At 42.7% G+C, this 26,604-nt stretch overlaps 1 long non-coding RNA gene across 7 annotated transcripts in view; it reads right to left on the reverse strand.

Moving 5' to 3' along the window:
- Nucleotides 1-26,604, reverse strand: part of LOC107502447 — a 607,862-nt gene that overhangs the window by 557,002 nt on the left and 24,256 nt on the right. For all 7 annotated transcript variants that reach the window (XR_004952153.1, XR_004952152.1, XR_004952149.1 and 4 more), the window contains exon 2: nt 24,334-24,643. This is a non-coding gene — a long non-coding RNA (uncharacterized LOC107502447). The remainder of the gene's footprint in view (nt 1-24,333; nt 24,644-26,604) is intronic.

The following is a 26,604-nucleotide window of genomic DNA, read 5'->3' on the forward strand; positions in this document are numbered from 1 at the left end:
AAATATATCTTGAATATCTGTTATGTGCAATATTCACAATATCGAAAATACAACAATAACCAAAAGATACAAAAATCCCTGCCCTCATGGAGCTTACAACAGTCCTGTGATCAATGATACAAGAAAGTATAAGTTCAACACAAGCTCCAATGATAAAAACACTAAATGAGCATTTTTAATAGAGCAGAATGAGGAGCAAAGGACATTGGCACCACCCAGATTGTCAAGGTCAAATGCACACAAGAGGGAGAGTATGAGATGGGTCTGGTTGCTCAGCTGCCACTCTGCAGTTAGTGCTCCTCCAACATGTGTACAGAGAAAAAAAAAGGCCTGTTTTTGACCACAGGGAGATAATATATACATAAATGAGTTAACATGTGTGAAAAGTCACGTTGTAAACTCTCAAGTGCAATGTGAATTATATATCTTATTATGTATATGACACACTCTGTTTATTCACCTGAGTAGAGATACTGAAGTCATTGTGGAGAAATCCATGTTCAATCATTTTCTATTCTCAATTTTTACCCAGATAGTCCTCTGCTAAGTTGAACCAGCTTGTATATAAATATCCCAAATCCTCTTCAGTCACACTTTAGAATCCCACTGAGGTACTGAGAATATTAGTCACCCCAAAACAGCATTTAGAAAAAGACAAAACCATTGGACAACTCATCCAAAGGGCTTTCTTGATGAAAAGAGGAGGGGGTCCGGCTCACTTCCTGTCAAGAACGTCCAAAGCGTGGACTCCAAGGCCTGGGCTCCCAAAACTATTGGTACAGGTCCAGTGTATTTTGGCAAGACAAAGGGTCTATTTCCTTTAATGGTATAAAAAGTTTACACTGTTTCAAAGAGCTTGAGCATTGTTTCAATTTGGCTCAAAATAAACCCATGAAGAAAATAAAGTTATTATTATTAAACCTCAGTTGATGTGCAAAATGAGACGAATCTGACTTTAAGTAGGTTGCCCAAGATCACCCTGACTGACCATAATAAAGGAACTCAGCTTTCCTGGCACATTCTAGAATTTCTTTCACCATGCTTTTAGCTAAGCCTCTGGCGCCCAGATCAGCTGGAGACCCTCCTCCTCAGGAGATCACCAAACTCAGGGCTGATTTCTCCTGAGATAACCAGAACTATTTTTTGAGTAAATAGTCACCATTAATTTCCCCATCAGACTTTTCCTATAACATGCACTTGTCCAGTTGCCCAAGAAATTATTCCCTAGACCCTCCCTGTTCTCCCCAAACATACATCTAAAATACAAACACATCCAGGCACATACAATGGGGTTCTTTTCAAAGCTCATTCCTTAAGTACCTATATTCTAGGGCTGCCAGATTTAAGGGGGGAAAAGCAAAATACTCAGTTAAATTTTAATTTCATATAATTACAATTAGAGTAAGTATATTCCAGGCAGTATTTGAAATATACTTATGCTAAAAAAATTTTTTTCATTGTTTACTGCATTTCACAAAACTAGTTGTCCAAATAGACTCAGAGTCTATAAGCCTCCTAATCCAAAAATTAAATGCTTTCGTCCAGGCCTAAACATACCTTGGTCCTACTTGCAATCAGCTGCAAAGGTGAGAAATCCGAACTCATCTGTTTAATTGCCAAAGAATCTGAGGATGATGGAAAAAGTTAAAGGTAATTTCGTTTGGACTCCTATGAGATTACACCTAAAGTAATCAAGAAACTTAATCTACATATGTATACAGAATTCAGAACCCTTACTGGGAACACTACAACTGTCATGCCTAGGAGGCTATTTGCACCTAGTATCAATCCCAGTGGCTTTGAATACAGTCATATCTCTGCCTCCTTCCTCAGTGGTACCCAGACTCCCTACTAGTCTGACACAATGAACTGTTTCAGAACAAGCCTCGTGCCCTTGTTGGCACATAGTAGCTCAATCCTTATTTGTGGAAAGAATAAAATCCAGTATCTATCAAAAGTTATTTCCAATAGGCTAGCTCAAACTATTGGATAGTTTTATTGGGTAAAACTGTGAAGAGTCAGAAAGGAGGAAATTCTGAAGAAAGGCATCATTGCTTTCTTTGGGGGACTGGACCTCTTTGAGGACAAAAGAGAAATGGAATCTAGTACCCAAAAAGAAAGAAACAAAATATTGACAAGATAAATACAATCTTTCCCCTCATAATGCTGAGTGAAAAAGTACTTACTAATCTATCTCAATGTTACAGAGAAAAACAGCTTGCCTCACAGAGAAGAGAGTTCCTTCAAGGAAAATTGAAGAGCTCATGGGTGCATCCATTTTTGTTGCTCATTTGGTACATATTTGGTGCCTCAGGGTTGGGAGCAGAGACCGGGGGTAAGCACCTTTTAGAAGGATGTTGCTGAAACCTCAGCTTGATTCCCACCCTATTAGAAAGGCAGCTTTCTTCTTATGTTTTTAATCCCATAGTGTTTGTTTTTGAATGAGGGGTCCTGAGAACAGAGAACAAGGAGAACACGGGAGAGCCTTTATTTCCTTATTATTTATATTTAGTATATTACAATGTATTTACAGCTCACAGCTCCTACCAACAACAGCTCAAGAGAGATAGTTTTTGAGGGCACAAGGAGGGGTGTGGGGAAAAGCAGGAAATGACTAGGGAATTGGTTGCAGAAACATAGTATAGGGGATGGAAGGTTCTAAGGAGAAGCCATCCTTATCTCAGCCCACCCTGTCACTAGCCACTGGCAAGGTAAGCTGAAACTGAATGGGAAAGGAACAAACAGAAAACCAGCATGGGCTTGGGGTCTAGCCAGGCTGTGGTAGATGCACTAGCTCTGCATCTTGGATGAGCCTCTCCCCACAGGGCAACCAGACCCGGACACAGGACACGTCCTCAGGAATCCATAGGTAAGACATACATGTCAAAGGCAGTTTTATACCATGTAATTAAGAGAGCAGGGTGACCAGTAGGCAAGTAAAGCACACATATGGGGGGTCCTCCTAGCAGTGGCAACAGCAGCAGAGAGAGAAAAAGTGTTTTGAAATAATTAAAAGAATTTTGCACTGGATTTTTCTCAAAAAATGCAAAATAGAGAAAAATCAGAATTTTTTTAAACTTTTTAATATATGCTTGAAAACGTGGATCCTAGAGCAATTCTGCCTATATTTGAACTCTGCTATTTAATAGCTCTGTGACCTTGGACAACACACTTAAACGTTCTGGGCCTCAATTTCCTCATCTATACAATGGGAATTGCACAGAGTATATTATGTGATGATTAATTATTGTGAAAATTAAATGAATTTTAATATATGTAAAGCACCAGAGCATGGTACATAACTAGTATTCAATAAGTGTTAGATATTAATACTATGACATACATAGTTTAGTATTGTTTTTATTTTAGATTGCATATTGAAACAAAGACACATTAATCCATTTCAGGTTTAGAGTCTCTAAAAATCTTATTATGGTTTTATGATGAATACTATGGCAGAGGTTTGACCTGACAGTAGAGTTAAGATGCCCCTAGAGGGAACTCCTCATTCAGACTGAAGGATAGTCAAGGAGGGTTTTCTGTAGGAACTCTCTATGCTAAGTTCTAAAGAGTTATCCAGGAAAGTGGAAGAAGAGAAGTTTGCATAAAGGCCAGCAGCAAGAAATGGGAAGACACAAACATATAAGGCTAGACACCAAGAACAGGGCAGTAGCATCACTGAGACACAGCTGCTCAAGCCCAGGCAACAGGCTCTGCCTTGACACCAGGTAGTACAGTGCTGAGGAAGAAGTGTATCCAGCTTTACGAGAGGGTCTCCTAACCGGGAAAACTGACAGGACTTAGTAATTAATTGGTTATGAAGGTAAGGAAATTGACTTCTTCCCAGCTGTCATTTTGGACCACTGCAAAGATGTTGACACCATTCACTGAAACAGGAAACACAGGAAGGGGAGATGAGTTGGAGGCAGGAAGGGTAAGGGAGGTAGGAAGAACACTGAAAATGAGCTAAGGTCATGACTTCCATTTGGAACCATTTACCTTTGGTATTTCTATAAAACAGCTAAGTGTGAATGCTAGTAGGTAATTGGATACACAGGAAAAATAATTAAAAATTCAATAGCCTTCCCTTATATTATATAGAATTCATCTGTGGAATGAATCTTTCCATACAAATTTTACAATTCCTGAGAGATGAGAACAAGTATGACCATATGTATATACCGAGCACTTATTATGCTAAGCATTTGCATACATTAACTCATGTAATCCCTACATCAACCCCAAGAGGTATGTACTGCTAGTGACCCATTTTATAGTTAAGGATACTGAGTTTTACAGCTAAAGATTAAGTAGTTTGACCAATATCACACAGATAGTAAGAAGCGAATCCGCATGATCTGTTTTCCCTTTTGACAGATGCAGAAACTGAAAGTCAAATAGGACAAAAGACATGTACAAGGTTATAAGATCAGGAAGTTGTGGAGCCAACTTTAGCATGCAAATCTGCACCTTAAAGAGGCCAGTGCTCTTTGCATCACCCCATAAATTCAGGCTGTAGAAGTCTGTTATTTGCACTGGGCAAGAGTGAGAAGATTATAGGGATAAGACCAACTAGTAGCCATGTTCAAACAAGGCAAGAATTGCTTATTTCCCTGTAAAGTTTCATAAGAGTAAGGCATGTCTACCTGCCTGCCATTCTTGATGATGGTGATGGTGACAATGACAGTGGAGCCTGCATGCTACTGCGAGTGGCACCCCACTGGTGCTAACTTTTTAATTAGGATCCAAAGAACTTTAAGACTCTTGATTTCTTGAGGGCGAACTTGGGACCAAGCATTATCTTTTCTTTCTAGACTATACAGGAGAAGGGACCTTGGGCTAGAGTTGTGTTTGTGTTCACTCATTCAACAATTAGTACAGGGACTGAGCTGCTGTAATCAGGCACTGCGCTAGGCACATAGAACAGAGTGATAAACAAAACAGACATACTCTCTGCTCTCATACAGCACACGGTCTTAAATACCCCAGCAAATCATGCCCACTTCTTGGACGGTGAGTGGGGAATGGTGACTCTACCTGAAAGCTGCCCCCGAGAAGCTGGCATTTGTGGTTTTTTTGGGTCTCACTGACAGAGGATCACTAAGGAACTAACTGTGGTCCAGGCCAGCTGGAGGACATTGGGAAACTCATCCATCTTTTCTGGCCTTGATGTAAAACGGGTGGAAGGGAAAGGCAAAAGGCCGAGATCCATGGTTTTCAAACTTTTTTTAAGCTACATTATTTACTCATTCACTGAACAAATATTTGCCTATGCACCAACTTTGTGCAAAGAACATGAACAACACAAACATGGCTCAGGCCTCAGGGAGCTTGAGGTCTAGTGGAAATCTTGTGCCAAACTTCACCATATGAAACAGTAAGAGATGGAGCTAATCCTGAAGTCCTGTGGGGCTCTAAAAACACAGTTTAAACACACACATACACACGCATGCACACGCACAGGCTCACACTCACAGACTGGCTAATCTCTCAGGTTCCTTCCTGCACTAAGATTCTCAGGTTCTTTTCTTCCAGGGTAGGGCAACAAGAACAGTTAGAAACTCATCTCTATATGCCTATCTCCAGTCCTACTTCAATTGAATATTTTCTGTAATTTAGTCCAACAAGCTCCACTCACTCAAGCTTGTCAAGTTACTGCTGCTTTGCTCCATTGGTCTGTTCTGAGGAAGACAGTCATTTGCATGAGATACTCGAAGAGGGTCTGGGCAAGGAAAGGAAGGCCATATTTTTATGTGGAGGCAAAAGGATTTTCATGCATTACTCCCCAAGCAAAGAGTGCACCCTAGAGAGGCTACAAGGGATGTTAGCAAAAGCAAAACAAAGGGCCACAGTTGTGAGCTGCTTCTTCCCAGGAAGTCCTTTTATTATTTTTTTTTAAAGGGAATGAAAGCTAAGCTCCCCTATTCCCTTGCTAGTTTTACAAAAAAACAAGAGTAAATAATTTTCATTCACTGACTTTATTTTTCCCTTCCAAAGAAATCTCTCCTTACTCGAAGGAAGAGCCATTTGAGGTTTACTGCATACTGCCTGTCCACTTGGTGAGAAGGAGTTTGACTATTTTTTTCTTTCTCACACCATTCTGTGCCAGCATGAGCCTGACCGTTTCCAGATGAAATGCTGCCTTTACTAGAATGAAATGTTTGCGAAAAGGTCTTTAATGAACTGAAAACGTTAATTTGAAAAGTCTCCTCTGTGGAAAGAGTGAGGCTTGGAGAGAAAAGGAAATGACACACAGCCTGTGGACTGGCAGACGGCTGGTTTCCCTCAAGTTTTTTAAAGAGGGGAGATGGGGAATGGGCTACATTAGGTGGGAATTCAAAATGGACCCTCACTTGGAGCACAAGACCAATATGGCAAGTCTGAGCTGTGTTCACACACACAGCTTTATTTTGGTGTTTTAAATGTCTATATGCACAGGCTTCTCCCTAGTAAAACAAACAAACAAACAAAAAAGCAAAAAAAACAAACAAACAAAACCAATGCACAGTCCCTAGATTCTTTCCCCACTAAGAGAAATTCCAGTAAATGGCCCACTGGCATTATTTCAAAGGTAATCTCAATAAGAATAATGTTAATGTTAACAAGAACAACCACCACTAACACCACCACTTTTTTAAAATCAGGTGTTATTCCTCCCCCGCTCCCCATCAATGCCACCCATATTGCACACAGAAGGAGAAAACATGAAAGTTACAGACTCTGCTAAGAATGCTGATTATAAGTCATCAGGCAGGTATAATTACAGGAATTGCTCTCCCTAGCTGAGCTGATATTTATTTCAGTAGCTCTGACCCTTCATGAGAATCTTGCTGCTCCCCCAACCCCAAATCTCAGCACCTCCCAAAAGGACTTTACTAACTGAAAGGAAACCCAAGCCAAGTCCTACTCATACTCTCGGCTAGGTGCCAAGAAAAGTGTAAATTTTCGTGAGCTCCAGATATTTTGCCAGAAGTCTGCAATGTGTCTGGACACGAATGGCTGTTCCCTTTTGTGAGGCCAGGCCTGAGCACCAGGAAGTTCTAAAAGCAGCACATGGAAAGAGATCGGATGACCAAGAAAAGGGGCAAAAACAATCTGCCTGCAATAGATGAGGCTCTCCTGGAATGTCCTGACTGTGCCCAGAGTCGGTCACCTTATTGCCCTTAAAAAAAATAAAATAAAAATTCATCTTTCTCAAACTCTATTCCAATCGTGTGCTAACTTTGTTCCCAAGGGCAATGTTCCAATTCCCTACCAGGACTTCACCTTTCATAATGGAAATTAAACGAGTTAAGTTTGGAGGTGTGTGTGTGTGAGAGAGAGAGAGACAGAGAGAGAGAGAGAGACAGACAGACAGACAGACAGACAGAGAGACAGAGAGAGACAGAGAGACAGAGATACAGAGACAGAGAAACAGAGAGACAAAGAAAGACAGAGACAGAGACAGAGACAGACAGTGTGGGGTCTGACTTTAAGCACAGGCACAGCTAACTAGATGTAACCCTTGTTGCTCCTTTGGCCATAGCAGAGATAAAAGCAAAAAGACATTTTGAGACTATTTGAAAGAAAGGATTTTTTAAAAAGTAGAAAGCAAAGATCATCAAGCAAAGAGGATGCATCATTAATTAGTCTTCTGAGAGGGTCACTCTTTCTGTCCTGGGCAGGTAGGCTGTTACATTCAGAAACCCCCAAGACCCCATGGGCGAGTAAGGGTGTTGTCCAGCCCGGTGTGTCTTCCCCTCCACGACGATGGTGCAGCATCACACCCGGTGACTTTCACTGCTCAGTGAAAGTCTGTGGTTCGTCTCTGAATTCCCCAGTTTTCATTCTATCCTTATTAAAGAGGCCATAAACTTAAATGTGGAAGGTGCAATTATTTGGGGGCCAGGTGTGACTTAATGAGCTTAAAAGCCTCTGAATAAAAGTGAAGCCAAAGGGAAGGGCATGTTTTCCAAGTGATTAAAAGCAGTGTTATTTCCTTCACACCCATCCTTCCCCCCATTTTGCCCTGACAAAACAAGGGTAGGATGCAAATCAAAGAGCTCAGACTTTGTTCACCAGGTAAAGGTATTCAAGTACATTTGCTGCCGAGTTGCTATCAAACTGGCAACGGCAAGGATGGGCAAAGAAGAGCTGTAGTGAACAAAATGAGGGGATGAAAAACTCGTAAAGAAACACAGGTTTGCCTCAAATTACACAAAAGACACATTTCATGAAAAGGAAATATAAATCGTTTTAATAAATGGATTCACTGTCAGTATACCAGCTATTGTTCCTAGAGGGGAAAGTTTTTGTAATTTGAAAAAGAGAAAGTAGCTGCTATTTATCTTTCAGGCCAATTTGGGTTGCTAGGTATGATATGGAATTTTTATAAAGTAAAGAACATCAAAATAAAAGGTTTTCCTGAATTTTTAAAATATAGCACTCTAGCCAGAAATGTAGCTGCAAGGTGCATGAACTGAATTAAATTAAGAGAAGGAAAGAGAAGAAATAAGAAAGATAAGAAAAAGAAAAGCAAGTGAGAGACAATACCCCCTTGGGTTCAACAAACCCAATTCAATGACTTAAGGTGTCCATACCCCATCTTAAAAGGGACCCAGATGAGCAAATAGCATGTAGAGAGATAAAGGGTCAGGCTGGAGAACCAAATAGAAGAAGAGATGTTACTGCACAGAGAGCAAGGAGGACAAAAGAAGTTCAATCAGGAAAAAATGCATGCAGACTAGGGTACTAGGGGAAGTCAGTGACCCCAGCCAAGTGTTTGAAATAGCTCTGGGCTAGGCAGAAAATCATATGTGTGAAGAAGGCAGAAAATGGACATTAGAAATACACAGGCCCCCCTTGTTCTCTAGGAAAGAACATTCCAAAATAAAATGTGCCTTTGCTACCTTGGAATCTCATGGACCAGTGGTCCATATGCCATTCTTGCAGCCACAGCACTTTTCCCTGATGGAAAAACGTCAAGTCCATTTCCAGTAGCAAAACATACCTAAGTCTTCTCAGCCTTGGGAAGAGTAATTCCACAAATAGAAGGCGGAAAAGGAAAATTTAACAAAAAGATGCAAGAATTGACAGCAGAACAGGGAAACTTTCAAGTCATTAATTCCTAATGAAATAACTAATTTCAAACTTGTGGACTTTTTTAGATGTGTTTATTTCTTATTCGTTTTGTTTAATTTGTGTGTTTAAGAGGGAAGTTCATAGAGACTGGTACTTTTTCAGGTTATTTTAAGAAATGCTCAGTAATTCGATTATTCTTGGTTACACATTGGGTCCAAGCAGATTGTAAGGGCCTCCTACCAAGGAGGCACCCAGCACCCAAGAAGCTCCTTAGGTGTGCAAGACCCAGGCCCACCTCACAGGAGATTAAGATCTAGTTGCACATGCAGGTGGGAAGATCCAGCCACAGGAAGAATCAGCATCCTTTCTTATGGGTCAGACGTTGTGCCAAGAACTTTCCCTACCATATCTTAAAAAATCCTCACCAAAACCCATGGGGATAGATATGATTCCCTCCAGCTTATGAAAGAGGAAACTGAGGTCCAGAGAGATTAAACTTTTTATCTAGAGTCACACAGCTTGTTAAGAGGCGGAGTTTGAATTTGAAGGTGCGTGACTAAATACCAGGTGTTGTAGAACATAGCGCACATGCTGTAGGCACTCAGAGAAAAGCAGAACCCAGGATGCCTTCACAAGTCACCTCACCACTGTCATGGGTGACCTGACACAGCTGGAAGGGTAGGCTGGACTCTCCTACCTGCTAGATCAGGGGCTCTGAGAGCCACTGGTCAGTCACGCATACAACATTCAAAAGAAAAACCACCCTTTACAAAGTATGTAAAGAAACCTCGTTTTTCTATCTTTAGGTCATTCTGTGCCTCCACAGACATCTGTGGAGATGGAACTTGGTTTCATTAAACATGATTTTTTGTCAGCTTTCTTATGCTTTTTTGTTTTGTTTTTTCTTACTTTCAATGAAAGGATTTTTTTTTCACCCTCCCAGAAATTCTTTGGGGATTTGAAACCCACTTCAAGGAAGGAGAAAAAAAAAGGAAATCCATCTTACAGTATTAGTCACTGAGATGGGTGTAAAGACAATAGGCTACAAACTGAAATCAGCTCCATCTCCAACAGCAAAGAACAATCTCTAACAAAATGCTTTGAATTTTAAGAAGTAGAAATCATGCTGGCAAATGGGTTTACCTTTCTTAAAATGCAATAATAATTATAAAAAAGCCTCCAAATTAAGTCCCAATGGTTACCACCAAATAAAGAACGTAACTGTGACTTCAAGCCAAAGCCAGGATGCTCTACCACAGAAAAATAAACAGCTATGAAGAAATAGAAATGTGAGCTGGAAATGAAATTAAAATCACACAAGTAAATTTGGTGGGCCCTGGAATTCTTGCACTCCAACAGCAATGCAGCATGGGCTAGTGGGGTGGGGAGTCAGGGTCAGAGGCCTGCTTACGTGGGATTGGGTTCGATGTTTCCCATTTTGAAATTTAAAAAAAAAAAAAAAAAAACAGGCATGTGTGGAGTGTCCGCCCTGCATGTATGACTGACTGTCCCTGGCCTCTGCAGAGTTGTGGTGAAATAATCTCCCTCTTATCACAGCCTTTGATCTCACAATCCCCTTTTCCCACGCTATTAAGATATCCTATGTCTCAGCAATTCAACTTTGTATGCTCAAATCCTGGGTTTTTTTTTTTTTTTTTTTTGGCTTGCACCTGCCCACACATCAGTGGCTCTGTTTTGCTTTATAACTTGTCCGTCTTGCAATGTTTTCATTAGACAGGAGCCATCATCATGGCAGAGGCCAGCTGCCACCCCCACATGGGGAACTGAAGCCAGCATCCCTTCTCCATAGGGCTGGAGAGGGGTCACAGGAGTAAGAGGACTTCCAAAGGCGCCAGGCCTCCCTGAGAGAAGAGGCACTGACCACTGACCCAAGGGAAGGGAAAGGTCACACTCACTTAGCAAGGCTCTCTGGGATGTCTCTCTCTCTCTCTCTCTCTCTCTCTCTCTCTCTCTCTCTCTCTCTCTCGCATTCCTGAGCAAATGTTGCTGTCAGGAGCTCTTTGGGGAATTTGGCTCAAGAAGAGACTGCCTACCTATATCTGGTAGTTAGCAACCATTTTCCCTGGATTTGCATCACTGCTCCCTCACCAACCTCCTGGGTTCCTTCTAAGGCATCTGAACAAATAGTCTATGATGCAGGGCCCTAGCCTGGAAATTGCCTAGCAATCTCAGCCAGCTATCTTTGATCTACTACCTATGGAAAAGAGAGCACAACCCAGTTCAAATCAACATCACTGGGGCCCCTTAACTTGAGGCTCAGTTTCCTCATCTCTAAAGTGAAAATCACGGTATCTTCCTTACATGTCTTTTGCAGCAATCACATTTAATCTTCTGTGTAACATGCCTATGTAGTCCAGTGTCAGGCACATAATAGGCACTGAACTAGAATGGTTATAGGTTCAACTGCCAATACCAAGTTTATATTCCCTTACAATAATAATTACAACTATTTATTGAGTCTTTGCTGCTTGTTAAGTACTGTCGCAAGCATTTTACATAATCGATTGCATCTTCAAAAATAGAATCCTATGAAGTACTATCCTGATTCCCCCTTTATAGGCCAGAAAAAACTAAGGCTCAGTGCCTGAGGTCATGCCCCTTAGTAAGTCACAAAAGTAGAAGAACTCAGATATCTCGGACTTTAAAACCCCTGTTCTTTCTTGCATATCAACTACTTCCTAGATCTTCATAGTCTTCATGAAAATTTCTGCCTAACTTGCCAATTACGGTCTTTTTTAAAAGTTTCTCTCTTAATATTTTCCATTTGCTCATTCATAAACAAGTCTTCACTAGCTTGAGATAAGACACATAAGTGATTTTCCCCATCCCATGGTCAGCTGAGCACCTCCTAGAGTATTAGCAAAGCAGAGCTCACAATAGAAAGATAACTGTCCTTTGTCAAAACCCAAGTTTTAGCCTGAGAACAGACATATTTCTTCTTATTCCTTGGAATAAGAAACCTGGGTCTTCATCCTAAGGCAGCATTCACTCTGGCTACACTTTTTACTACCTAATTTTCATTTATCTATCCTTAAGTACAATAAAAATTTAAAAACCATTATTATGTGTGAGTTCAGCCTCCTGCATTCAACCTATACTTTGTTCTGCAAAACCCAGTTCATATCCTACTAGACAGCCTTCCCCGTCTTTCAGCCCAAGACCCAGTCCCCATGCCCTGATGTGTCACAGAGCTCAGAGCCTGTTCAACAGACACCATCTGGCACTTACTTAAAGGGTTTTCTAAGTGTTTCACATGTGAACATCTTGTCAACCTAAGAAGATTATAAATTCCTCAAAGGCTCAGATCTTGTCTTCTATTGTTTTTGAAACTCCTAAAGTGCTTAGCACTTTACTGGGCATCAAGTAAACACCTAGTAGAATGTCCATGGTTGTAATTACCCCCCAAAGTGTTAAAAACACCAGTTGTCCCACAAATCACAAGCATACCTTTGGGTTTTTTTTTTTTGTTTGGGGTTTTTGTTTGTTTGTTTACAGTTTTTGGAAGTTACTACTGGCCTTATCCCAATGCCCAAGCCCAAACAAAATTACGTGTAGTCAGGCAGAGACCCAAATAATCTTATCTCTATGACCCATGACCTCTTACCTCTTCCTCATGAAAATTATCCAGTTTGTCCCACCCAACTCAGCCTCACCTTGCTCTGAACTTTTCATTTATAAGGAGGCATAAACATCAATCCTTCCTTGTTCTAAGTGAAAACTTGTCTCTTTCCTATACAACCCAAGTTTCTGATGAGGGCTGAGTATCTCATCCCTCCACTACAATGATTGGTCCAAGGATAACCACAAGGATGAGCATTCCATCTCTCTAGTTACAATGATTGGTCCAAGGATGAGCACTTGACCGAGACAGGTCAGTAGGCTCTTTTCTCAAGATTTTTCTAACTGGAACTAACAGAGAAGAATCTCTTCCCTCTCTGATTATGAGGTTGTAAGCATAACGGTTGGGAGCTGGCTCTCTCCCTTGGGAAGAGGGAAACCATCTACGGTTAGGGCAAATGAAGCAAACAGAATACAGAACCTGAGAGAGTACTGGCAAAGTTCAAACTCTGGCTGCAGTGATCCCTAAGACAGCCATCCTGCTGCTCTGCCTGAGATTGGGTTATGGGTGTCCAGTTCTCCCTTTTGTTTAAGTCAGGTTTCTAGCACTTGCACCCACAATGTCCTCTCATATTGAACTTTCCAGGAGTTATGTAACATACATACTTCCCAGAAGGGGCTTATAAGTTAGTGCCAAAAACAAGTGTGGATTAAGCTATCCTGTAGATAGAGACAAGTGAGTGGCAAGAATCGAGTCATGGATTCCTCATGTGCAGAGCCTCTGATGGTCTACAGATGGGTACAAAAAGGGTGTTGGCAGGAAGAGCTTCTCAGCCTACTGTGTAGTCTGGTTCATGACCTGCAACATCACAGGGCTCATGACTGAAACCCCCTAGAAGTGTCTCTTCCTTCCCTGCTAGCCACAGGTACTGATGGGCAAAGGGACTCACCAGCCTCCTGGTTGGACCTCTGAAGGAGGGGTCTCTTCTCCTTGGTCTATGAAGACAGGCAGCACTGCAAGTTTCCTCAGCAGCATCTGCTATTCTATGCCAAAGTGGCAGCAAAACAAAGGCCAAGTATCACCAACCTAGTGCAAAAATGCTGAACTTGGAGTCAAAGCTTGAGATTCAAAGCTTCTCTGATTATCACCTTCTCCTTTTGTTAAGGGGTAGAGAAATGCCTGGCTGTCTCTTTCCAGGCCTGTGCAAGGCTGGATGGAATACGAGAAAACAACTAACTACAACTTTCTTAGCAGTCACTGCATGCTGAGATTATATACACATTATCTCGTTAAGTCCTCACAGCAAAGCCTAGCACATATGAGAAAACTCTGGTTGGATTTTAAAAGAGAAATCTTAACAAAAGACACAAAGCTAGTAAGTTGCAGAGCTTGGAGTGCAATATTATCGGCATTTGTGCTTTAACTATTATGCCAGCCCTCCACTCAGAGGTAATATTGACAAATTTAGAAAAATAGAAAAGAAAAAAAAAACAGGACATCCAACTGCATTCAAATTTTAGATAAACAACAAACAATATTTTTGTCTAGGTATGTCTCATGCAATATTTTGGATATTTTAAAAGATTATTTGTTGTTTGTCTGAAATTCAAATATAAGTGGGTGTTTTGTACTTTACCCTGGTTTTGTTCATCTACCTGGAGATGAACTTTATAAATGCACTTTGAAAATAGTGGCATGCTACAAAAAGTAAAACTTTTTGGTTGTTAGCCCTGCTCCCAGATCTGACTAGTGACTGGCGCTATTCCGAGACATTGGTATCCACAACTGTAAGATCCAGACAGTACTCAGCCCTAGTAGCCTTCTGTGCCCCTCATGGAGATCAGGTAAGCTCTAAGCACAAAAGATACTTAATTAAAGTTAGTTGGGATTCAGAAAAAATTATATAAACTTCCCATACGTACCCCTGTACCTCCATCTACACTCCCTTTCCCAATTAATGCCTGGAATTTTTTTGCTGGGGCCTCCCCTCCTTCCACCATCATTTAAACGCCTAGATGACAAGGTAATCCCACTCACTGAGTTTCTGGCTGCTGCATGCCAGTTTAGTACTAGATTCTGGGGAATTTTACTGTGGAGGTATGGTTACTGCCTACCCATCATCACGCTGTGGTTGAAGAAACAGCGTACAGTTAAGTGCAGGAGTATGATGAGACAATTCCCACTTATTGAGCACCTCAGAATCATCAGGCACTGTCCTAGCTACATTTCCAGGTGTGTTCTCCTATAATGCTCCAGGCAGCTCATCTAGGAACTACAGGCATCCTGCAACCCGTCCGAGCAGATAGAAATTACCAGGGAGCTCCCACCCTGCTGTCAAAAGTGCCAATTATTGGATGAATAATTAAAATCACCAAATCGAGTATATTAGGATAAGAGGCCCTGCTCTTTTCCATTTCTTATTTCCTTCATATATACCACCCTAGGACTGACTGATCAAGATGCTCATTCCTCAGGTAAATTTAGAGTGCCAAACTAGACTGGGTCCCAAAACATGGCCCCTGTCAGAACAGATGGCATGCCCAGAATAATAGCAGAAAGTGGCTCCATAATTTCTCTTTTGTGGACAAAGAGAAAAGGACAGTGTCCGAGTTTCTTTTCCCTAATAAAGGTCTGCGGTTCTACCAGTACAGTTGGCTACCACCTCCCAGATCACTTTCACCCAGACTTTCACTTCCATCCAGCTAGTGGCTGCCCTGCCCTTGGTGACTAATGCCTTGCTTTTGTCTCATTGTGAATTCTTAACCTCTTCTCATTTTTCTCCATAATTCCAGCTGATAATAATAATCAACTTTCACTGCAGAAGAGGCCTTCTGAGATAATGAAATCTCTTTCATTCGCAAGCAGTTGAAGGAGAGAATTCAACAAGGGTTTTCTAGGTTCTAAGAAAATCAGAGCAGAATATAAGTTCAAAGAGGCCACACTACTTCCCAATTCTTTCTGGGTACATTGGAAGCATTATGCCTCAGCACTCAATGTATCAACACCACCAGCTTTCCTAAGAATGGTGTCTGCTCCTCTTTTCCCAACAAGTCACTGCTCTTCCTTGTCCTGTTTCTCAGCCTCGATTTGCCCAGGCCTTGGCTACAATGACCTTGATTCACCTCTGGTTTAGAGGGTGCAATGGAACTCTTTGTAAGGTGAGTGTTAGTCATGGGACCGCCTTATATGTAGCTCATGTTGGATTCAGCTTTGGAACCATCAGGTTTTATGATCCAGGTAATATAATATGACACCTTGCATAACTAGACCAGAAATGAACAAACGGCTGGACTTGCATACCCTGCTTTTGTCATCCTTTCTTCGTTTTCTGGAATATATCAATTGTTTTTATAATAAACATCATATCTGCTTTCAATCCCAAAGTCTTCGGTGCTCCATAAGGGATGTTCAATATAACCTTTTTGTCTTTTAACCTTGCTCTTTCAAGGTCTTCTTTATACCACTAACTTGTTTTTGTTGTTGTTTCTGTATTTTCTGTTTGGGGTTTTTTTGGTTTATTTTTTGTGTTTTGTTACTATGTTTAAGAGATTCTAGACTATCGATATATGCATCGTATCTGTAGCACCAAATTTATATACATATCTGTTTTACATATGTTTGTGCTATGTACTCATGATTTTTTCTGACTACCATTCTATTTTTCGGTTATAAATTTTAGTTTCCAATCATAGGAAACTAAAATTTATTCATGTACTATGTCCTTCTACATGGGATCACAGGATGATTTGCAGAGAGTCAGTGGTGAGCTGACAAGAAAAAAAAGGTTTGGGAGCAGGATTTGAAAGGGGAAGTCACTGTGAGGCAAGACTAGCCATTCATTTGTAAAGAGCACAGACATGATTGGCATGGGCTCAAGTCTGAAAGAAAAATTCCCCCAAACTATTGAATTTTTAAATTGAGTTTCACTGTGGAAATGGTAGAAGGGAATTGGTTGACTGTATCTCATTTTGAGGGGAAAAATTTTACTGGCCCATTTATTTAGGAACTTACAACCAAGGGAAGAGTAATGGTGGATTTGGAAAGGAATATGGACAAAAGTAGGGATTTCGAAGAGGCCAAGGAAAGATGGAATGTTCTAGGTGATGAAAAGAAAGTATTAGAGACATAAAGCTAAGAACGAGGTCAGATATCAGACACGGGAACCAAAGTTACATCCTGTTAAGTACTCCGCCTCAATCACCACCATATATGACACTATAATCAGGGCTAATGCTTACTGAGGGTTAACTACATGCTGGCATTCTGCTTAGCAGCATACATTGCCTTGACTTCTACTTCTCACCAGATCTCTATGAGGTAGCTATTCGTTAACATCCTCATTTTAAAGATGTATCAACCAAGGCTTAAAGAGAATTGGTAACTTGCCAAAGTTCCCATAATTTGGCAAGTGTTAACAAGAACTAGAACTTAGGCTCATCCAGCTCCAGAGCCCATCGAGGTAACCGCTGATGTTCTCCACCTCTAGGAGGCTTGTTTTAAACCTGTACACAGGTCAAGGGTTTGAGGTCTCCTGCCGGTATGCTCAGCAAGAGACTAATCAGTCAACATTGCTATAGTAGGTCACACTTCTCTCCTCGTCTTTGGTGGAGTATAAAGATGATTAATTGCTTACACAGAAATTGATCTAACTACTGTTTTATGAAAAATGCAGGATTTCCATATCTTTAGAGGGACTTCTAGAAGAAATTTGAATTAGAGAACAATGTAATTGAATTTTTGTCTCTCTTGGCATTTTTAGCTACTGATTAATGTAGAGTTTGGGTGTTGGAAAGACTTACGAGATCAATAATAATGTTAACCCTTATGAAAAGGTTTGCTGTGAGAAGAGATTGTAGCTCAGAGTCTTTAAGGAAAAGAGTCAAAGGTTAGAGTTCATGGGTGCCAGCTCTATTGGCAGGGGTAGGGGGTGGGGGTGGGGCAAGCTCTATTGCTACTATCATCTTTAACATTTCCTTAGAACCCTAGCTCTCTCCTGGACCAAGGGATATAGTAATCCCCTCCTGTGACATGTTGAGATCGGGATGGGAGAGGAGACAGTAGGGTTGGCAACCACAGCCAAGCAACAATGTTGGGCATAAATGATACCTCCCCCATCACCCTCCCAGCCAGGCAGATCATCCGCCACCACCAACCCCCCCCAACACCCCCCCCCCCAAACCCTGCCCAGTTTCTATTAAAAACGCCCCTTGTCTCTCAGGCCACAGTTGGTCATGAGGATTAACCCCTCTCACACCCTCACCCCCCACCCTGGCATTCTCCCTTCTTCCAATAGTCCTTTGGGCAGACATGACTGACAAGAGTACCACAGGCGATGATGTCACAAAGAGAGGGGGCAGTGTGCCCTGTTAGACCATCTTTCACTCCAGTGGACTCGCCTTCACAGACAAATTGATTTGCAAAGGTTCAGGCTGCCAGCCCAGCCTGCTTTGCATACAGAACGCTCCCTGGTGACACAATAAAAAGTGGCCAGGCTAACAGAGGAGCACAGCGGGGTCTGGCCGGTTCAAAGTCCAAACTCCACACCCCCTCACCTCAGTCTGGTTTGAAAGGTCACTGTGTGTCTGGGAAAATAGTCGCAGGATACAATCCTTTATTAAAGGTCACTATTTTTCAACAGCACTTAACACACACTTACACACAAATTGAGACCGGAGAAGGGGAAAGAAACTGGGGGCTGCATCGTATTGTATATTGTGCTTGCAAGATTTATGTCTTGTGGTCACCAGCAATAAACACACACTGCTTCAGTATTAAAGTTCACATTAATCCACTGATTCTCCCTCCCCTGGAAATCAGCCTCTTCTCTGCCTGGCAGACAGGAGCGACTGAGACTTTTGTTCATCTCTTTTGTTCCTTCCCCATCTTTTCCTTCTTGGTTGCAAGTTCTTTAGTTTGGTTTTGTTTCTTAAGTTACTCTTGGTGTTGTTATTGTTGATATGTGGCTACAGAACTTTACTCTCAGTAGTTTCCTCTCTTGCACAGTGCATGATATGTGCCTAGCATTTGGATCCAAGACCACATGTACTCACCACGCCAGAGACTCTGAGTGTGCATCTGTGAGTCTGTATCTGTCACAGACCTTGAGAAGCCAAAGTCAAGTTCTTTTCTATGCTGCTAGTAAAAATCTAGGGCAGTACTATAGCCAAGCCAGTGGCCATAAAGCCATCAAGGGGACTGCCAGTCCTGCTTATCCATTATGCTGTATATTTTACTTGAAAAGTACTTCTAATACAAGCAAAAATAGCAATTGTATTTTCCTCTAGTGACAGGCAGTTCATGTTTGGTTCCCAAAGAATGTTAACAATAGCAACCCCTGCATTCATAACAAAAGAGATTATCAAAGAAGTCAGCCCTAGCTGTTAGATTAATTTAGGCAAGAACTGCAAAAGAAAATATTTAGGGGAAATTCTATGAATTTCAAATAGCCAGCAAAATATATAATGTTGAGGATTCCACTCTGCTCTGTAGCACATTTTCGCAAAGCTTTTGCCAGTGATAGATTTCTGAGCTATCAAAAGCACATTAATTTTTCTGATTAAAACAGCTGTGAAAATATACAAGTGTAACTGTGAAAAATCCAGAGCTTATTGTAATACTTTAAGCAAAACAAGGATAAAAGATTTTTAAATACGAACTTGCCAAAAGTAAAATATCTAACATGGGGAGAACTAATTCTGCGTGTGCTTCTAACATTTTGGCATAAATACTTTAATCCTCTTGTCCATCCCATTGGCACCTCATCTACAGTTGACTTGTTAAGGGCGATTCCTTTGTAATGTCCTCAGCACCTCTCTGTAGTTATTGACTGGGCTCATTAAAACAGCCAGATCACAAACCAGGAGAAGTGAGAAGAGGTGGGGAGGAAGCTGGCTCCTCACTACAAAGGTATTCAGAAAGGCGAAAGAACCTAAAGGAGAAACGAGAAAACATGACAGAAGTGAAACTGTCTAACAAGGAGAAGGAGGAGGAGGGAGAAGGAGAAGGAGGAGGAGGAGGAAGAGGAGGAGGAGGAGGAGGAGGAGGAGGAGGAGGAGGAGGGAGGGAGGGAGGGGAGCAGGTGGAGGGGAGGAGGGAGGAGAGGAAGACTTCTGGAGGTGGGGCTGGAGTTTAGGGATTATGTTTTCATGTTTCTGTGTATGATAAAAATACACAAGGGATCACAAAGACCAAGTCTAAATTGCTTACCGTGTTCACTCAGAGTTATGCTATTATATGGCACATGAATGAAGCACACACACACACGTGCACAACCACACATGGTTTGTCTTCTCATTACTTAAAAATAAATCGTTTTGGAGAAAGATGTCAACTTCTCTTGCTAGCGTTCGTGGCTTGGTTGGTAATGATTTCACTGTGGACCTAGACTCGTCATTCCCTAATCTCTGGCCCGATAGGCGTAACTTCATGAATAAAGTTATTGTGTGATTTAAAAGCATGGGGTGGGAGGGCAGTGCATGCTTAACCAAAACAAGATGCCTTTTGAGGTTCAGCCTTCCCAACTCTGAAGGCAGCATGCAGGTTGAGGAAAGAAGAGAAGAGAAAAGAAGCCCTCTATCCTCTTGCCCTGGGCTGCAGACTGGAAACTCAGGGTTGTGCTTTGTTGCACTGACCCTCCACAGCTCTCATTCAGACAGGAATTCTGGGGTTGGGGTTTTGGGTCAGATGGTAAGGCTACCAAGAGCTACCCATTCCCAATGTAGAGCTCAGACCCAGCATTCCCCTGTCTCCAAGAAAACGGCACTAACACCAGCACTCCTCAAAACTGTTAGGAGAGGACTCTGGTCCCACTGTAAATATAAACGCCTGGGATTCCAACCTAGAGCCCTCAGCGTGTTCAAAGGCAGCACACTAATGCGTAAAATATCTGGGCTCGGTGAAAGCATTGCATGTCTCCGTGAATGAGGCTTTTAGGACAGCGAAGGATGAAGAGCCAGATTTTGAGTAGGTTTGGGGATCGAGGAGCCAGGATGGTCCCTTTCTTCCTTCCTCTGGATTCTCCTCCCTCCCAGCTTCCACCCCTGCCCTCTCCCCAGCCTGGTGATTAATTCCAGGCCCCAAGTGGATCTCTAAAAGGAACCACATTCTCAGCAGTGACACCCAGCGCTAAGGGAGGGAGGAACAAGCAGAACTTCCTCTGTTACCAGATGTAGCCAGAAGCCTGCAAGTCTCCTCTGGCCAGGCTGAACATGCCCTTGTCCTTGGGCAACTGGGCACGGTGCCTTGCCCAGGACTGGGTGTTGAGGGATACACACCAGCCAGTCTTAAGGTCTGAAGATGCCCTGCATGCCAGAAAGGCTCCTAGCACCTCGAACACAGCACAGTACAAGCCTGCAAGCCCCATGTTCTTCCTCTGCATCCTGGGTTGGCCTCCTGTCCAGGACAATTCTACCCACACCCATTATTGCATTGTATCTCGCCCTCCCACTCCATCTCAGGAACCCTGTGGTCAGGTACCCACGTGTATAGCCCACCCAGTACCTTCACCTTTCATTTACTGTAAGGAGAATATCACCTCCCACTTACTGTAAGAAGTACTTGAACTTTCCATGCATGGCAAGCCCTGGAGATGGTCCTGAATAAATAGAGTCTGGCTAATGCAAAGGCCTCCTATGGCACAGTGAATCCTCAGGCTGAAAAACTAACATCAATTTTCTCCAAGGCTCATGGGTTTGGGACATTGTAGTTCTCCCTACTGTTGCAGGCCCCAAAGAGAAATGTCCCAGATATTTTCTTAACCTTGCATTATTTAAGCCTATGATGATTATGTGGGAGTGTGTGTACATGAATGTGTGTTTGTGCGATCACACTGCGGGAAATACCGATACCTCATTCTTTGGTCACAGGAATGTGTCAGTGGCTCAGACTTTGAAAACAGGCAGTTTGGGGTCAGTGCACCTAAAATGTCAGCTCTATGAAAACAGGGACTTTTGTCTATTTTGTACACACCTTAGCCCCAGCACCTAGAATAGGCCGGCTCACCAATCCATACTAAATAAATATTGATTGAAATTTTTAACATGATACAGAATGCAACCGTATGACTTAGTGCTTTCTGACGTTTATTTTATTTTTCGCTGATTGGAAGAAATATCACCTGGGTAGGAGATCGACAAACTCCTTTCTGTTTGTTGGGCCTTCCCTTTGTGGTCCTTCAAGGGGAAGGCAAGGCAAGCGCATGCATGTACCTGTGCATGTGCATATGTGTGTGCACGTGTGTTGTGGGGGGGGGGGGTAGCATTAATATGTGGTTTTTTCACTTTGCTATGTCTGGTCTAATCCCTCCACATCTTCGCTGCCTGGGTCATGTACCTGAGCTCTATTATAATAGTAATTACAATGGTTTTGACAGCCTTACGAGCATAGTTCAGAAAGGAGCTGTCACAGAAATTAGCAAGTATTGCCAACAGCTCAGTTCAGAAGTGAGAGGAGCCCAGGCCAGGACAGGAGGAGTTAACTGAGATGAGTGGGGTGTTATGCAAAGCACCAAATCCCTAAACTCCTGCAAAGATCTTTGATGGCCGTGATCAATAGATTCTCAGACCACACTGACATAACCTTGTCATGCCTCAGCAAGGGTACAGTGGCTAAAAAGGCGTGGGCATGTGAAGAGGTGGGGGGGGGGGGTAGAAAATAGGGAGGAGGTAAAGATATCATATGCCCTCCCCTCTCCAGCCCCCCAGCACCCCTCCTTTCCACACCCACCCCCTCTTCAACAGGCATCACACAGCAAGTGACTGGTAATGGTTCTTTGGCCTTGTACAGCTTTTAAAATCCTTCAGCTGAAGCATCTTAGCTCCAATCGCCAGCAAAGCTTGAGCACCCTTGAGACCCTGGTGCAGATAATCATCATCCACTCAGTGACAAGAAGCTGAGCACCGCTTCGGTACCAAGGAGACCGAATGTGGCAGGGCACCAAGGTGCCATCTTAGACGCATCCGAGCAGCCGCGGCAGCAGCAGCGGCAGCACGCGCGCGTGTGTGTGTGTGTGTGTGTGTGTGCGCGCGCGCACGCGCATGTGCAAGTTGTTTTTCCCCCTTTTCTTCTTCTTCTTTTTCTTCTTCATCTTTTTCTCTCTTTCCTCTCACCCTCCTCAGAGAATCCTTTCTCAAGAGGATGCTGTTAACACGGCTGCTCTTAGCAGGCATCCCGTTACCCAGCGCCTGCCGGACCAAATTGAATCCTGTAGTCAATACTATTCGAAAGGAAAATGACATTAATTTGTGTAAAAGTGTAATCAAAAGGTGGTTGGATGATTTTTCTTGTTTTCAGAGAAATGTGGCTTTAAGTTTATGATTATATGAAAGAGAGCCAGCCGGTCGGCAGCTTCCTGCCTTCCTCCCAGCACTTCCCGAACACTCTTTCTGCTGTGTGACAGCATTATAGTTAATGGTGCTGCATTATGTATACAATACACTGTGGAGGGTACAGCTGGCTGGGATGGTCCTGCGGACCGGGTGCTGATGGGTATTTACACGCCAGCTGAAAGGTGGAAGATAGAATATCTAGAAATAAAAGAAGAGCCATTCCTAATATACACAAAACTCGAACCCCCAACAGCTTGGAACAGTGGGTAAATTTCCAGATCGCAAGGGCCCCTGCGTTTATATTCCCTTTCCACCTCAGGCCTTTGGCTCACATTTTCCATTCACAGAGCTCCCTGGCAAATTGAAGATGGCCTAAACAAGGAATACCACATCCCTTGCACGTATTAAAAATAGCTCTCAAAACAGACCAAAATATTTTCATTCCATTGTCAACTTTCCATCTCACACCTTAACAAGGGGCAGTCCTCAGAGAGCAACAGCTCTGGGCAATTGTCCTTTGCAGGCCTGACTCTAAGGTGAAGTCACCAGGTCTGAACTCCATGCCCAGAAGCAGATCAATTTTACTCTTAAGCAGTTCTGCAAAGGAAATGCAGGCACTGGAGGTTTGCAAAAGGGAAGATGCTGTCCCATTCCGACGCTGTGAGGACAGAGGTGGGCATTGCAATATGTAGCGTTGGTATCCCCCAGGGGCAAATGAACATTAGGCACTGACCAGTACACTGGAAGAGGTCACACTAATAAAGCTGGGAGCCTGGGAGAATGGAAAAGGAAACCATCTTTGTCCTGAAAGTACGGAAAGTTTGGCAGGAACCGAAGCAGGGGATTTTAGGATCCCAGAGAGCCTGATGAAAGAAAGCTGCGTCTTTAAAAAGTTATTTAGGGATTGGCCTTATGTAGAGGGCCCAGAGTCAGCAAGAACAGTCTTGGTGCCTTTCTATCCCATGACCCCCCACCACACACACAAGGAAAAGCTGTTCTTATGTGCTGATCAAAATTTGAATTTGCTTAGCTGATTCATTCATTCAATAAAATGTACTGATCACCTACCATATGTCAGGCACTGTACTAGGTCCTGGGGATACAACAGTGAACAAAATTGACAAAAATATCTATCCCCATGGAACGTACATTCTACCCCTACACGAAGGATGAAGCCTTTCACAAGACAGTGAGAGATGCAAACAGATAACTTAGATGGGACTGACATTTGTGTTCTCTATGGAATTTTTAGTGGGTTGGGAAAAGGAGCGCAGGGCGCCAAGCTGAGAGGGAAGAAGAAAGTGAGGGGGCTGAGCAAGGAAAGACAGAGGAGAGTACAAAAGCTGAAGGCACTGAGGCAAGATTCACCTGCTTTGCAATTTTGCTGAGGATTAGCACTGGTAACGAAGAGGTGATCATGCAAATCTCCATAGGGTCAAATGCCAAGATTCTGAGTTCCCATTATATTTATATGAGGCAAACAGCTGGCAAAAGTATTCTCCAGTCAGCAGCCAGTAGGCCTGTGTTCCAAGGTCAGGTCTAAATGCAGAACTCCAGGGCTCTCCCATATTCAGACGAGTAGAGAAATTGTTCCTGACTTCTAGGTAGCTGGTCTCCTCCTTCTTCCCTTAAGTTTCCCACAAATCTCTGTGATGCCTCGGAGCCCAAGCATGGCAACCTGTTTACAAAAAAGATCCAACAATTTGTAAATAACAACTCCTTCCCTACACTTCTGGTGTGCTGTTTAAACTTATTGAAACACAACCTTCATCCTCAACTACGGCAGTGTGTGAGAAAGCCATGGATTTCACTCAAGCCACATGTCATGCTTTCCTCTAGTGTTCAGATTTATTTGGAGTCCTTGAGTCATAGAAAAGCCTGCTTTATGTCTGAATCATCCCAGAGCTTGTGTCCAGCAGCCTCTTTGCCATCATGTTATTTCTAGCCCTAACACTGTCACCATCCCTTTTCTCTGATTTCTTTGACCCTCTACCTGCATCATGACATGTAACTTGGGCACTGCCCCCACACTAGAAAGATCTTTTCCTTGGTAGCTGAAATTATCACATACAAAGGAAAAAAACTTTCAAATTACTTCATAGGAATGAAATAGCATTCTCAAAACAAATAAATAAATCCTTTTGCAATGTTGGTGTGTGTGCATGCACATACACATACACACACACTCACTCACTCACTCCCAACCATCCCAAAACTATTGGCCTGAAAACTTGGCTATTCCACAGATGCCCCTTTCAACATAACCACATAAAAAGAGGTCAGGTCTCGGTCTGCAGCCTGAGCTCAGTCTGTGGTCTTCCCAGCGTCACTAAAATAAAAGATCATCCAAAGGGCTAAAAGAACCAAAGTTACCCAGCATGTATACCACCCAAGGGTGCTGAAACAAGGTCGAAAAGACAACCTGGTAGGTGACGGCTGTGTGGGATATTAGATTATGGCCAGCCCAGGGTGCTGAATGGCATGCTGATCTATTAGGTGCAGTTTGGTTATGCAGAGAAGTGAGCTGACAAGAAAGACCCAAATATGCAGAGAGAGAGAGAGATGGGGAGAGAGATCCAGAATTAGACTGAGCGATTGAGGGAGACAGAATGAGTGACAATGAGACAAAGAGGCAGGGAAGACAAAGGCGGCGCCCTCTTTTCCTCAGTGTTCCCAGATGAAACCAAATTAATAAATCCTGGTCGGCGATATTGGAAACTTCTTTTTTTCCTTGAGGGGAGAAAAGTAGATGAGGTCTTTTCTTTATCCAATTTTTAAATAGTCTGCAGGGAGCCGAGGATTGGGGGTTGGGAGGGGGGTGGGGGTAGGAATGCGACTGGAAAAATAACACCAATAGGAGGAAGAAAAGATGGTGAATGGACTGTGAACTGACTGGGAAAGTTTGTGTGGCAATCAAATGGTTGTGATTTTATGACTCTGAAGTCTCCTTGCCAATATTTTTTTCTTTTCTCCCCCTAAACTTGTTCCCTTAGGCCCTTCTTTATTGAACCTCCGACAATAGTGACCTCAGCATAGATACATACATCCAAGCAACCTCAGCCTGAGGCAGGACACAAAGGGCAAAGGTTTGACCCCAAGAAAAATTTCTCATGGGGTCAGATCACACTGCCTGGCCAGAGGGGTTTTTTCACCTAATATTGTTTTCTCTCCACAAGTGACTAATTTTCCCAGCCAAAACTTAAACTCCCCCACAAGTAGAGTGATGTCTGCTTCTTCTGGGTCTGGATGTAGACATCTGTCTCCCGCCACTTCCTATTGAGGACGTCGCTTTTTAAAAAGCTGTCAATTCTCCAAGTCTCAGGCTGGTGGCATGGGCGATGCAGCCAGGGCTGGACTTTATGAGCTCCTGTCTCCTTGCAAACTCCAACATATGACTTCTGCCCCATGCTCCCTTCAGAGGACCCAGCATCTCTCCAAATTTCCAGGTTACATGTGGGCCGATGGGAAGGTATTTATTTGTTAGCTGCAAAAATTCAAATTAACACTTGCTCTTGTCTCTCTGAGTCTGCAGGAAAAACAAGTCTGACTCCTGATTACAAATTATGGGGGCAAAAATAAACAGGAACATGGCAAGCTGAAGCCTTGGTGCAGAAGAAAAATGTCTTCATTTGGTTACAG

This window comes from Rousettus aegyptiacus, unplaced genomic scaffold (genome assembly GCF_014176215.1).
Source record: "Rousettus aegyptiacus isolate mRouAeg1 unplaced genomic scaffold, mRouAeg1.p scaffold_m13_p_7, whole genome shotgun sequence".
NCBI lineage: Eukaryota > Metazoa > Chordata > Mammalia > Chiroptera > Pteropodidae > Rousettus > Rousettus aegyptiacus.